Genomic DNA, 15,593 nt, shown 5'->3' with positions numbered 1-15,593 from the left:
GCGGGACCTGTTGCACTCCACGCAGCTCGGGCGTGCTGCAGCCACGTCATGTGCCGTCGTTCCACGTGCGGACCAAAACATGAAATTTCACGTAAATAAGCTCAAAATTGCCACGCAGCGCTTACTTCCTTTTGCTGGTAGGTGGCGCTATCACTATGTCTTAATATTGTCATGTAGACAAGTTCAGGGGCGGTACTGTTGTAACTCACGTGAGTTTCACTTTGAGTTGGACCCACGTTCGCTGAAGTTATGAGGACGTGTTCAAGAATATATGAAGTTTACTGGAGATTGGACATTGCACACTGAAGTTATGAGTGCACCCCCATGGCCAATCGGCTGAACTTGACAAGTCATCACCGGCACAGTCATTTCACGTAACTCGCTCAAAATCGGCATGCAGCGCTTACTTCCTATTGCCAGTAGGTGGCGCTATCACTATGTCTGAATATTGTCATGTAGACGTGTTCAGGGCGGGACTGTTATCAAGCATTTGAAGTGTGGAGCCGATTGGACAATGTACACTCACGTTTAAGCGAATTCATGTTTTGTGGCGGTCCATCAAAATTTCCCGCCACCCCCACAGACACGCCCCCTCACCACAGTCAACACATATCATCAACAATGTGTTTTGCATTTTATAAGTAAATTTCAGCTGGATCTGATCATCCTGCTAGGAGTAGAGTACTTATAAGTATAAAACGTGATACTTCCTGTTGCCAGTAGGTGGCGCTATTACTATGTCTGAATATTGTCATGTAGACGTGTTCAGGGTGGGACTGGTATCCAAACCGTGAAGTTTCATTGAGATTGGATCATGTACAATGGAAGAATGAGGACGTGTTCAGGGTGGACTGTACACTGAAGATATGCAGTACTATCTGTTTGATGGTCAATCGGTGGAATTTGACGCATCGTCACGGGCACACGGGCCAAACGTGACAGTCACAAATAGCACAACTTTTGATAACCAATGTGTGTAGATTGAAGTGATCGAATTTGAAGTCAATCTGATAAAATCTGTAGGAGGAGTTAGTTAAAACAGAAGCCCTTAAAGGCAGGAAATAGTATCACAGTTTGACATTCGATTCAACCTGGCCAACTTTGAGGGAACGCCACGGACACGCCCTTTAACGTACAGTCACAAATACACAACTTTTTTAATCAGAACCATTTTTTGACAGTACTGACCAATTTTCAAGTAGATCCGATAAATTCCCTATGAGGAGTTCATTCAAATACAACACGAAAAGTTTGCTGAAAGTGAAAATGAAATCAAAATGGCCGACTTCCTGTGGAGTTTTTCGGGTATGGGTCCAAGAGGCTTTTTTTTGTACGTCCCGGCATGTTACACGTGCCTACCGAGTTTTGTACATATCGGCACCACTTCTCCAATAATTCAAACTCCTTTCTACACTTTAACTTAAATGTATTAATTCAGATGAAATAATTAGATCTCGATGTCAGTGGGACTAACCTGATAAAATAAAGGTTTATATATAATCTCCTCAGTCTCCCTGCTGCTGCTCCTAATACTTATTTTAGCCCACTACATCATGTGAAATATGTTGTCAGTTTGGTTTGTTTTTGGGAATGAGGAAACACCAACTTCACAGAAGTGATGATGTTTGAGGGGGCAGGATTAAAGAAATGAGTCTGTTAACTCTGAGATGAGGGAAACCCAGGAGCCAGTTGAATAAACTTAGTTTAACTATCTTGATCTTACTGCTCTTAAATTGTCAGCTTAGACTCGTCTAATTAAAGCTATATGGTGAATCATTTGAGGCAGGAAAGTTAGTTGTATATATATTATATATATATTTATATATTTGATGTTGTTTTGCTGCTTTTATGTTTTTATGTAAAGTGTCTTTGAGTATTTAGAAAAGCGCTTATAAATATAATTTATTATTATTATTGTTATTATATGTTTATTATTTTATTAATGACAAGAGCATCAGAAAAAATAATCACCTGTATATTAGATTATTTCTCTTGAGTATATTTGACTGCAGATCCAGACCAGATGAAAAATGTCTCAACATTTAAATTATTACAAATTGTTGTTGCACTGCAAAGAAAGTTCAGTATACATTACTACAGTGATTCAAGATTATCAGATTACATTTAAATCAGTTCAGTGCAAGAACTGTTCAAAAGTTTAAAGGAAAAGAGGAAGAGTTTCTATCTTACATGGTGAAAAGCAGATGACCACTGAAGGTGGTATGGTGATTAACATTATCAAACACCTTTGTATTAACCCACAGACGCAGAAACACAACATCTCCAACCTCTAGCAGCAGTGTAACCCCATTAGCAGAAGACCCATAACCTGATGTCTGATGTTCATATGCAGTCACAATTTGTTGCAAGTTCTTGACCAACACAGCTCCTGAAGCCTGGTGACCTCCATGTGTTCCTATGTACCACTCCGAAGTGGTAGGCTCCTCTCACTGGTGCAGTGAAAATACCTGTTGAACATTTGTTTTTAGTCTTTTTAAATTAAATTCAACTGTTGCAACATTAGACATCAGCATAGGTAAAAATAACAGAGTTCAGGTACCTGTGTGTGGGTTGTAGGCCTTTCCAATGTTCGTGGGGACATGTTTGAAGATCAGAGTAGTGAATGTGGGAAAGGGTCCGAAATATCCGCTGCCTGTAGCCAACAGAGAGGCTGAGAAAGCCACCTGTCCAACTGATAGAGAGAGAGCGAGAGAGCAATATATATACACCCGATCAGCCCACGGACGTAATTTGGGGGGGGGACACAGGGGGACATGTCCCCTGCACTTTTCCAAAAACAATGTTACGCTATAGTAAACAGAGACTCGTCAAGCACTAGGACCAAGAGGAAAACGGCCGCTCAAGCTGAAGCCTGTTACCCTTAGTTTAGACCCCGCCCACAAGCTCCTCGATTGGCTCTGCCGTTTCTTGTGTGATTGGCCGTCCCCGCTGTAACTCCATCTTGCTTGCACACCGGTCTGCTGGAGTTGCCCAGGTAACATCAGAGGTTTCATTTACATTAACGTTTGAATCGGTGTCCATGTGCGTATGTGCGTGCGTGTGTGTGTATGTGTGTTTGGTAATTAGGTGCAGCCAGGATGTCTAAAAAGAAAAAGTGGACATAATAGACTTCTTTAGAAGTCAAAGTGTAAGTTACTCAAAGAAATGCGTTACACCCATCCTGCAACACCTTCACTGGCTTCCAATAAAGCAGCATATCCGCTATGTAAATGAGGTCTGTTTACCATATATTCCAATAAGTGTAAAGTTGGTGGTACTGAGTTGGAGTGAAGTTGACTAACAAGGTGAAACACAGAATTGGGTGATAATGTTTTGTTACATGCTTTACAACCAGTCAAACCAAAAAAGGGAACAGTATACTTAAAAGTAGCAATAGAAAACTAGAAGAACTACTAGAAAACACAGTGAACTGAAAGAGTTAGTGTTTTATTAAATATACTTGTGTTCCCCCCCCACCTCTGAAATCAAAATTTCGTCCTTGGATCAGCCACATTAAGAAGAAGAAGATATACTTTATTAATCCCCAATGGACGAATTCTTTTTCACTCTTACTTTACACACTGGCCTGAAATAAAATCATGCATATGGCGGGTATATAGACATGCAAATGTGGAGAGATGGTGGAGTGATGGGCTGCCATGTAGGGACACTGTGAGCAGTTAGGGGTTGGGTACCTTGCTCAGGGGCACCTCAGCAGTACACTGGAGGTCTAACTGTCAGTGCTCATAATGTTATGGCTGATTGGTGTATATTACACTGTCTGTGGATACACAAATGTGATTATTGTTCTTTGTATTTGTGTACTATCCACCACTTTGGTTTTAAATCAAGAACATATTTTCAGAAGTATTCTTAAAGAAAAAATCACAAAAACATTTATCTCTAATGAAAAAAATACTTAAAAATAAAAAGTATGACTTCCGGTTAACACCTGACATGGAGTAGCCGCAGGTCCAACACGCTCCGTATATGTTAATTTATTACTTTGAGTAGGAAAAGACATTTTAACCTTTTGGTGGCATAACTCTGCTGCGCATATATTGCAGAGCCACTTGTGTGTGGTATGGCGAGTAAAACGCTCATGGCTAATTCTAATGCTAGCGCTACCACCACCCACCACCCGGGCCTCCCATCTTCGCCAGAGCCACCCGAGGAAAACGCTCTTGTCCAGCTACTTAAAGCTGAGATGGAGTCTTCTCATCGACAACTGGCCGATATAATCAGACAACAGATGGTGACTTTTCATGCTGAAATTAAACAAGACCTCGAGGCTCTCCGACAAGACACAAAGGGTGACATCGCCTCTCTAAAATCTGAGTTCAGAGCTGAAATGGCGTCTATGTGCTCCACACAGACCGAGACGGCAACTACTGTTCGGGAGATCGAGGGTGCGCTGAACCGTCATGATTCCAGCATCACCAGCATGGAGAGCGTCGAGAGCTCAAACGGGAGATCGGGAAACTAAAGGACCGGAATGATGACCTAGAGAATAGAAGCCGCCGCCAGAATCTGAGGATTATCGGGATCCCTGAGAGCGCAGAAAACGGCAAACGCACTGCATTCATGGCCTCATTTTTTGCCGAGGTGTTGGGCGAGGAGATACCAAGCCCTTTGGTGCTCGACCGTGCTCACAGGACCTTGGCTGCGAAACCCAAACCTGGCGACCGCCCCAGACCCATGATTGTGCGACTACACTACTACTCGGATAAGGAAAAGATCCTGCAGTTATCCAGAAACAAGGGCGAGCTAAAATTTAGAGAGGCAAGGATACATATATTCCCGGATATGAGCGCCGAGCTTAGCCGCCGCAGAGCAGCTTTTAACTCGGTCAAGGCGAAGCTCAGACAGGCGGGCATCAAGTATGGCATGTTTCATCTAGCTGACCTACGCCTCACCTGCGACGGCATATCACACTCCTTCAAGGAACCCGCAGACGTGGAAGACTTCCTCGCCAGACGGAGTCATCCCTCACCGAAGACGTAGGAAACGGTAACGTTATCTCGTGTTACATGCGGATCTCTCCTACTACAACTATAACCCGTAATGATGTAGCCATATCTCTGTTACCTCCAACTGAATTAAGTTTTAAGTTTTTGTTTCCCATCCAAATACCATTATCATTATTACTATTATCCTTATTACTTATCTATTCCATGTCTTCTTGGACCTGACTTTTGATCAGTCCCTCATTTATTCTCTATAGACCTATTAACAATGAGGAAGGAAGAGAGACACTTATCTCTTATTTATTTATTTTCTATTTTTTTTATTTTTTTTTTCTGGTGTGGGACGTATTTGGATGAACACTTACACATAACAAGAAACGGGCTGCATATATTTTCCCTGAGTCCTTTTGATCCTAGGCTTGGCTGAGGTACAGGACTGGTATGTTCATATGTTTTCATCTTGATATACAGCTCACAAGCTCATATCCTCATTTCTAGCAGACCACAACATTTTATTTGTGTGTGTGTATATTTAGTTTCCCTCATCATCACGAGAGGTTCTCCATGGTTATATCCATGTTTATATCTGGATATTGAAAGCAGATTAAAATTTTTCTTTAATTGTGACTACTGAAACATATAACACTAACGAGCAGTGTGCTGTTTTTTCTTTTTTTGCTGTGGTGTTTTTTTTCTCTGCATATGGAAGCGCAATGGAAGAAGAAGAGTACCAAGTGTTTATGGGGTTTTTTATCTCTCGTTTGGGGAGAGGTAATTCTGGGAAGGGGGCTGTATGCTTAACTTATTGTTTCGCAATTATATCACTCTAATTATCAATACAAGTGTAGGGGAGCTGCAATTCTTGTTAATAGGAATACACCTTTTATTATGCAAACTGTCACTGCAGACCACCGAGGAGATATGTTGTGGTCACAGGTACCCTGTATAATATACCTATAATTCTGGCTAATGTATATGCGCGGAACGGGAATGATACACAATTTTTGAAGACATTTTTATCCTCACTACCCAATTTAAACACACACAGGCTTATTCTAGGGGGTGACTTTAACTGTGTACTACATCCGGTGTTGGTGCAGCATCACTGCGCTCTTCACCTGAGATTCGCGGCATATTAGGGAGTGGAAAGGAACATAAGTTATCTTTATATGCTGACGATTTATTGTTATATATCACTGATCCCCAGAATACTTTACCGCATATTATGACTACATTAGATCGTTTTACCAAGCTCTCTGGGTATAAGATTAATGTCTCGAAAAGTGAACTTTTCCCTGTCAACTCTGCTTCACAATCACTCTCTTTTAGCTCTTACCCTTTCAAGGTGTCTACTGATAAATTCATGTACCTGGGCATAGTTATAGCTCGGAAAATCTCAGACCTCTTTAAACTTAATTTTACTACTCTTTTAGAGCGCACCAGGATGGCATTTGACAGATGGTCTACACTTCCTATTTCATTAGCTTGCAGAATTAACCTAATAAAAATGAACGTATTGCCCAAATTCTTATACCTATTCCAAACTATACCGATCTTTATCAACAAATCTTTCTTCTCACATCTCAATAAGATTATCTCTGACTTCATTTGGAATAAGAAACCACCTCGTATCCGTAAGGAATTTTTAGCAGAGACCCAAATCTGTGGGTGGGATGGCTTTACCCCATTTCCAACTATACTATTGGGCGAGTAACCTGAGAGCCTTGGCTTATTGGCTTCAAACCCATGCTAACAATGAAACCCCCGCCTGGGTCCAAATGGAGGCTGATGCAAGCCTCCCATTATCCCTCCCAGCCCTGTTGTATTCGGCAATGCCCATCACACCACGCCACGCATCTACTGCCCCCCTAGTCTATCAGTCACTGCGTATATGGGCTCAGGTACGAAAACACTTCGGCTGGCAGGCTGGCTCGCTTTGTGCCCCGATCGTGGCAAACCATCGATTTCCCCCCTCACTTGAACATGACTCTTTCTTAGTCTGGCGCGAGAAAGGTATTATCTCATTTAAAGATCTATACATAGCAGATACTTTTGCCTCATTTGACCAGGTCAGAGCTAAATTTGATTTACCAAAATCACATTTTTTAAGATTTCTGCAGGTCCGGGATTGGATTCGTAATCAAACACGATCATACCCGGCAGCCCCTGAACAACAGCCCATGGATACTTTGATTCTAACAGCCCCATCTAACAAAGGCATAACATCCGCCATATATATGAAACTCTCATCCCTACAGTTGGCATCTCTTGATGCATTGAGAGAAGCATGGCAGGCTGATCTGAATTTACATATTACAGATACTGAATGGTCAGACATATTTTCAAGAATACACTCCTCATCAATCTGTGCCAGACATGGCCTACTTCAATTCAAAGTTGTACACAGACTGCACTTGTCTAAAGCCAGACTTGCAAAGATGTACCCAGCATTGGATAACTCATGTAACAGATGCAATTTTTCACCTGCAACGTTGGCTCATACATTCTGGTCTTGTCCGAGACTCTCAGGTTAGATATCTAAAAGACCAATGGACCCGAACCCTCTCACGGCCATATTTGGCATTCAATGTGAGGCTGATCATCTTCCTAGGGCACAATCCAATCGCATCGCTTTTGTCACCCTCTTAGCGAGAAGAATAATCTTACTTAATTGGAAGCAGGCTACCCCGCCGTCCTACAAACATTGGATTAGAGATACGGTACAACTCCTGAAGCTAGAGAAGATTAGACTGGCTTTACGACGTCTTAATGATAATTTCAGCAGGATATGGCAACCTTTCATTACATATCTGCTCGAACAAACATGAGGTTTTGTCCTATAGGTCAGCTATATATACTGTTTTTTACTATTACTGAAAGCCACATGTTTGTTATCTCACACACACGCTTTGTCTTTGTTTTTTGTTTGTTTGTCTGTTTTGCTTTTCCGTTGATTGCTCTTGTCATTGATACAAGGTCCATTATTATTTTTTATTTATTTATCTATTTTTATTTATTTTTTTATTTTTTTATTTTTCTTTGCTTGTCCCCAGGGGTGGGGGTCGGGGTTGGAAAAAGTTTGTTCTTGTATTTCTGTATACATGCTGTCACATTTTCAACTGTGAAAACCAATAAATAAAGTGTAAAAAAAAAAAAGTTAAAAGTATTTCATTGTTAAAGAATTATAAAACAGCATTGGTTCCAAACATTGAAAGCTAATTATCTCATTATCTCAGACGTTGTTCAACTGTTTTATTGAACAAGGAAAAACTGTTATCCCTAGATAACAATAACCCTAATTATCTACTGTTATTGTTGTTATGTTATTTTTTATTTTACCATAGATTAAATTATGAACATATTTTCAGATTGAAGAGCTTCAAATATTGAATTGCTAATTTTGAATCCAAAACAGTGAAAAAGCAGTTGAGTGTATACTAACAGCTAGAAAATGGTTCCAATTCTTATTCTGGCAGCATGTGTGAGAGATTATTTTAAAACTTATTGCTATATTATAGCTATCAATGAGAGTGTAAATAAATTCATCAATATCTAAAATACTACACATACAAAGGATATCATACGTATAATTCCCCAGGGAATATGTTCAACATAAAAGCACCACCAAGTTATAAAGCTCTTATTCTGTACAGTTCTCACTTGTTAAGAATTTGATGGACGTCCATCTGTAGGTGGTGCATCAGGACAAATACAACTTTAAATAGGTTAGAAATGAAAGAAGTTGGTCATCATGATTGAATTTTGTAAAATGAAATGTCCTATAAATCTCAAAGGAGCAGAAGCAGCTGGTAGAAATCATAAACACTTTCTCCAATACATGCACATACTGATTATGGCAGCAGTTATCAGTTTCAGTACTTGATATTATGGTATTTGAGAATAAATAATATTCTGGTTAATACATTTTTATACCACACAGTAGTAGTATTGGTGTTGTAAAGATACATTACATTTTTGTTATACAAATAATCAGACATGATGATTTCACACACACAGTACCTTTCAGCTGTTGCTTCAGCTTGTCAACCTCAGTCTCCTGCTTCTTTAACTCAGTCTCCTGCTTCTTCAACTCAGTCTCCTGCTTCTTCAACTCAGTCTCCTGCTTCTTCAACTCAGTCTCCTGTCGCTCCAGCTTTGCTGCATGCTCTGAAAAAGAGGAGAAATAAATTTGTGAGTGTGATTTGTTTTGAATACTTTGTTTGTAATTTCTGTACTTTTGGATATGAACTGCTATGACATTGATTCCCTTGTAAAACAACAGTAATTCCTATGGAAGGGTTCCTGATGCTATTCCTTCTCTCATTACCCGACATAATACTGTACCTTTATTCTCTGTTTGCAGCAATCTCATGTCAAACTTCTGTTGAGTCAAAGTAACAGCCATCTCTCTCAGCACAGCAAGGATGTCTTGTGGTAAAGACTGTAGGGATGTGATCTGCTGTGCAAGAATTTCTTTTTCTGCCTCCTTATTCTGATCTGTGGAGCCAGAGCAGACCAGCAGCAGCAACAGGAAAATCACAGTGATCTTCATTGTCACACTGGCAGCTTACACAGGTGAACTGTGTCCTCTGTAGACCGGTGTGAGGTTTATGTAGTACAGCAAAAAGAGGCGTGAAGGTGAGGGAGGTGGACGTCACAGACAGAATATTTCCCTTATCCCCATTTCACATGATTTATTCTCAGCCATTGTCAGATTGAGGATATATATATATATATATATATATATATATATATATGAGCCATTACAGAAATTAAGTGTTGTGTTGAGTGAAGAAGGAATGGGCACTGAGTTTATTTCCTCATACTACACTGTGTCAGACTGGTTCCACTTCATGAAGCATTACTCAACAGAGGTGTGTCTTTGTTTTCTAAAGTTAGACAGGTTTGGTCACCAGCCAACTTCACTGCACATCAGCCATTCAACACAAATTATGTCTCAACCTATGGATGAACCTTTGAGTCGATCAAGATCCTCAGTCCGCCCACTCTCAGTCACCTATCCCACCAGGAACAGCTGATGTCCAGCAACGGTGGACATAATTAAATCCCACCCTGATGTTAACAGGATCAATACAGTCTATCCATTCCTATCTTATCTTCCATTTTTTAAATATTTTTGTTGGTATTTAAAGTAAGGCTGGAACTTTATCGCGTTAATTACGATTAATTAATTACAGAAAAACTAACACGACAAAAAAAATAACGCATTTAATCGCAATTTATTTTTTCACTCCAAACAGCGCGGAACGTTGCTCGTTGCACGAGTTCCCGGGCAAACCCGTAATACTGATGCACAGGACACAACACGAGAAGTAGGCTGCATTTCATTAGTCGTTCAACACGCCCTCGTTAACTTGCCCTCGGCACTTGCCCTCGGGGGAATCTGCGCCGCCATCATAAGTGTCGTTCCAATTGTCTGGAAAACTGAAGTGAACTTGGTGAGATGGACCCTCGGAGGGCTGAGGGAGCGAGTGAACAACGATGGTCACTCCGAGGTGGATATCACCCACAATGCATTGCAGTTTACGTCATTGCCGCTATAACGCCGACGGCCGCCAATGAGTAGACTCCAAGGGCAAGTGCGTTTCATTTAAATCCCCCGCTCCTCCCCCGCCCACTTTCCCTCCGCGCTCCAAGTGGCCTCCATGCGACATATGCTGTTACGTCATACCAAGGGCTGAGGGTAAGTGAACGAGGGGAAGTGGAACTACTAATGAAACACAGCCATAGAAACCGATGAGAAGTCGTTGCTGGGTTCGGTGGGCGGAAATTTTAGTTTTAAAAAACTACCGGGTTGAAACCTGGATAAAAGCACAGTTGTGTGCAAATTGTGCAAGAAAGAATTTGCCTATCACCGGAGCACTTCCAGCCTCCGCTACCACCTCAATGCCAAACATGTTGCAGCTAGCACAGACAACGCTCCTAGTTCGAGCAGGCAGTGTCGCCAATCCACACTCGACAAGATGACTAAAAATTGTCTTCTTCTTCAACTCTCTCTCAGAGCCACAATTTTTACTCCACATTCATGATTTGTACATGAAAACGTAGGAAAATATGTTGTAAACCGTTGCAGACATTTCTCATTACCCGACATAATACTATACTCTCAGCACAATATGGATGTCTTGTGGTAAAGACTGTAGGGATGTGATCTGCTGTGCAAGAATATCCTTTTTCTGCCTCCGTCTTATTCTGATCAGTGGAGCCAGAGCAGACCAGCAGCAGCAACGGGAAAATCACAGTGATCTTCATTGTCACACTGGCAGCTTACACAGGTGAACTGTGTCCTCTGTAGACCGGTGTGAGGTTTATGTAGTACAGCAAAAAGAGGCGTGAAGGTGAGGGGACGTCACAGATAGAATATTTCCTTATCCCCATTTCACATGATTTATTCTCAGCCATTGTCAGAATGAGGATATATATATATATATATATGAGCCATTACAGAAATTAAGTGTTGTGTTGAGTGAAGAAGGAATGGGCACTGAGTTTATTTCCTCATACTACACTGTGTCAGACTGGTTCCACTTCATGAAGCATTACTCAACAGAGGTGTGTCTTTGTTTTCTAAAGTTAGACAGGTTTGGTCACCAGCCAACTTCACTGCACATCAGCCATTCAACACAAATTATGTCTCAACCTATGGATGAACCTTTGAGTCCATCAAGATCCTCAGTCCGCCCACTCTCAGTCACCTATCCCACCAGGAACAGCTGAAGTCCAGCAACGGGGGACATAATTAAATCCCACCCTGATGTTGACAGGATCAATACAGTCTATCCATTCCTATCTTATCTTCCATTTTTTAAATATTTTTGTTGGTATTTAAAGTAAGGCTGGGACTTTATCGTGTTAATTACGATTAATTAATTACAGAAAAAACAACGCGACAAAAAAAATAACTCGACAAAAAAAATAACGCATTTAATCGCAATTTATTTTTTCACTCCAAACAGCGCAGAACGTTGCTCGTTGCACGAGTTCCCGGGCAAACCCGTAATACTGATGCACAGGACACAACACGAGAAACAGAAACTGATGAGAAGTCGTTGCTGGTTTCGGTCGGCGGAAATTTTAGTTTTAAAAAACTACCGCGTGGAAACCTGGATAAAAGCAAAGTTGTGTGCAAATTGTGCAAGAAAGAATTTGCCTATCACCGGAGCACTTCCAGCCTCTGCTACCACCTCAATGCCAAACATGTTGCAGCTAGCACAGACAACGCTCCTAGTTCGAGCAGGCAGTGTCGCCAATCCACACTCGACAAGATGACTAAAAATCGTCTTCTTCTTCAACTCTCTCTCAGAGCCACAATTTTTACTCCACATTCATGATTTGTACATGAAAACGTAGGAAAATGTGTTGTAAACCGTTGCAGACATTTCTCATTACCCGACATAATACTATACTCTCAGCACAATATGGATGTCTTGTGGTAAAGACTGTAGGGATGTGATCTGCTGTGCAAGAATATCCTTTTTCTGCCTCCGTCTTATTCTGATCAGTGGAGCCAGAGCAGACCAGCAGCAGCAACGGGAAAATCACAGTGATCTTCATTGTCACACTGGCAGCTTACACAGGTGAACTGTGTCCTCTGTAGACCGGTGTGAGGTTTATGTAGTACAGCAAAAAGAGGCGTGAAGGTGAGGGGACGTCACAGACAGAATATTTCCTTATCCCCATTTCACATGATTTATTCTCAGCCATTGTCAGAATGAGGATATATATATATATATATATATGAGCCATTACAGAAATTAAGTGTTGTGTTGAGTGAAGAAGGAATGGGCACTGAGTTTATTTCCTCATACTACACTGTGTCAGACTGGTTCCACTTCATGAAGCATTACTCAACAGAGGTGTGTCTTTGTTTTCAAAAGTTAGACAGGTTTGGTCACCAGCCAACTTCACTGCACATCAGCCATTCAACACAAATTATGTCTCAACCTATGGATGAACCTTTGAGTCCATCAAGATCCTCAGTCCGCCCACTCTCAGTCACCTATCCCACCAGGAACAGCTGATGTCCAGCAACGGGGGACATAATTAAATCCCACCCTGATGTTGACAGGATCAATACAGTCTATCTATTCCTATCTTATCTTCCATTTTTAAAATATTTTTGTTGGTATTTAAAGTAAGGCTGGGACTTTATCGTGTTAATTACGATTAAATAATTACAGAAAAAATAACGCGACAAAAAAAATAACTCGACAAAAAAAATAACGCATTTAATCGCAATTTATTTTTTCACTCCAAACAGCACAGAACGTTGCTCGTTGCACGAGTTCCCGGGCAAACCCGTAATACTGATGCACAGGACACAACACGAGAAACAGAAACTGATGAGAAGTCGTTGCTGGTTTCGGTGGGCGGAAATTTTAGTTTTAAAAAACTACCGCGTGGAAACCTGGATAAAAGCAAAGTTGTGTGCAAATTGTGCAAGAAAGAATTTGCCTATCACCGGAGCACTTCCAGCCTCCGCTACCACCTCAATGCCAAACATGTTGCAGCTAGCACAGACAACGCTCCTAGTTCGAGCAGGCAGTGTCGCCAATCCACACTCGACAAGATGACTAAAAATTGTCTTCTTCTTCAACTCTATCTCAGAGCCACAATTTTTACTCCACATTCATGATTTGTACATGAAAACGTAGGAAAATATGTTGTAAACCGTTGCAGACATTTCTCATTACCCGACATAATACTATACTCTCAGCACAATATGGATGTCTTGTGGTAAAGACTGTAGGGATGTGATCTGCTGTGCAAGAATATTCTTTTTCTGCCTCCGTCTTATTCTGATCAGTGGAGCCAGAGCAGACCAGCAGCAGCAACGGGAAAATCACAGTGATCTTCATTCTCACACTGGCAGCTTACACAGGTGAACTCTGTCCTCTGTAGACCGGTGTGAGGTTTATGTTGTACAGCAAAAAGAGGCGTGAAGGTGAGGGGACGTCAGACAGTTGTTGTTTTTTGGCTCATCTCAAATTTTCATGTTCTTTGAATATTTCCTTATTTCCATTACACACGATGTGCCAATATCTGTAAGAGGATGTTGGAACACGACATCCTGATAATATCATATTTTTTCAACAGTGACCAGACTCCATCAGCAGTGGGTCAAGGGGCAGTGGAGATCATAAAAAGCTCAGAAATCTTTGAATGAGTCCGGGACCATGATACACACAATATTGCAATATTAAGTTCTTTATTAATATATATAAATAAATGTATCGTCATCGTATAGCCTCTTTCTAGTCTTCCAACCACTCAAAGCACTTTTACTCTACATGCCAAATTCACCTATTCACACACATTTGTATATATATATATACTTTCCTCTCACCCTCTTGGGGTGGTATCTGTGTGTCATTCTCAAGCTCGGGTCCTCTACCAGAGGCCTGGGAGTTTGAGGGTTCTGTGCAGTATCTTAGCTGTTCCTAGGACTGCGCTCTTCTGGACTGAGACTTCTGATGTTGTTCCTCGGATCTGTTGGAGCCACTCCCCCAGTTTGGGAGTCACTGCCCTGAGTGCTCCTACTACCACAGGGATCACGCTCACCTTGATCTTCCACATCTGCTCCAGCTGTTCTTTCAACCCTTGGTACTTTTCAACCTTTTCGTGTTCCTTCTTTCTGATGTTGGCGTCTGCTGGTATGGCCACATCTATCAACACCGCTTTCCTCTGCTCCTTGTCTACCACCACTATGTCCGGTTGGTTGGCCAGGATCTGTTTGTCAGTCTGGAAGCTGAAGTCCCACAGCACCTTGGCCCTGTTGTTCTCAGCCACCTTCTGTGGTGCGGCCCATTGGGATTTGGGTACTTCTATTCCATACTGGGTACAGATGTTCCTGTACACTATTCCAGCCACTTGGTTGTGTCTCTCCATGTACGCTGAACCGGCTAGCATCTTACACCTTGCTACTATGTGCTGGACTGTCTCAGGGGCATCTTTGCATAGTCTGCACCTTGGGTCAGATCTACTCTTGTAAGATCTTGGCCTCTATGGCTCTTGTACCTAGGGCCTGTTCTTGTGCTGCCATGATCAGTGCCTCTGTGCTGTCTCTGAGTCCAGCCTTTTCCAGCCATTGGTAGGTCTTCTCGATATCAGCCACTTCTTCAATTTGGCGGTGGTACATGCCATGTAGGGGCTTGTCCCTCCAGGTTGTCTGCTCCTCTTCCTCCGCACTCTTATTGGGTTTCTGTTGCCTGAGACACTCACTTAGCAGTTCATCCTTTGTGGCCATTTTTCTGATGTACTCTTGGATTTTTGATGTTTCATCCTGGATAGTGGCCTTGATGCTCACTAGTCCTCGGCCTCCCTCTTTCCGCTTAGCGTACAGTCTCAGCATGCTGGATTTGGGGTGAAACCCTCAGTGCATGGTGAGGAGCTTTCTTGTCTTGATATCTGTGGCTTCTATCTCCTCTTTTGGCCAGCTTATGATCCCAGCAGGGTATCTGATGACTGGTAGTGCGTACATGTTGATGGCTTGGATCTTGTTCCTGCCATTCAGCTGACTTTTCAGGACCTGCCTTACTCTCTGGAGGTATTTGGTTGTGGTTGACTTCCTTGCGGCTTCCTCATGGTTTCCATTAGCCTGTGGGA

At 41.8% G+C, this 15,593-nt stretch overlaps 1 pseudogene; it reads right to left on the bottom strand.

Annotated features, from left to right (window-relative positions):
* Positions 1-1,978: 1,978 nt before the first annotated feature.
* Positions 1,979-9,561, bottom strand: LOC127359892 (complement C1q-like protein 2; annotated as a pseudogene).
* Positions 9,562-15,593: the final 6,032 nt, after the last annotated feature.

The sequence above is a fragment of the Dicentrarchus labrax genome, unplaced genomic scaffold, assembly GCF_905237075.1.
Source record: "Dicentrarchus labrax unplaced genomic scaffold, dlabrax2021, whole genome shotgun sequence".
NCBI classification, from domain to species: domain Eukaryota; kingdom Metazoa; phylum Chordata; class Actinopteri; family Moronidae; genus Dicentrarchus; species Dicentrarchus labrax.
This window is presented reverse-complemented; position numbering and strand designations above follow the sequence as displayed.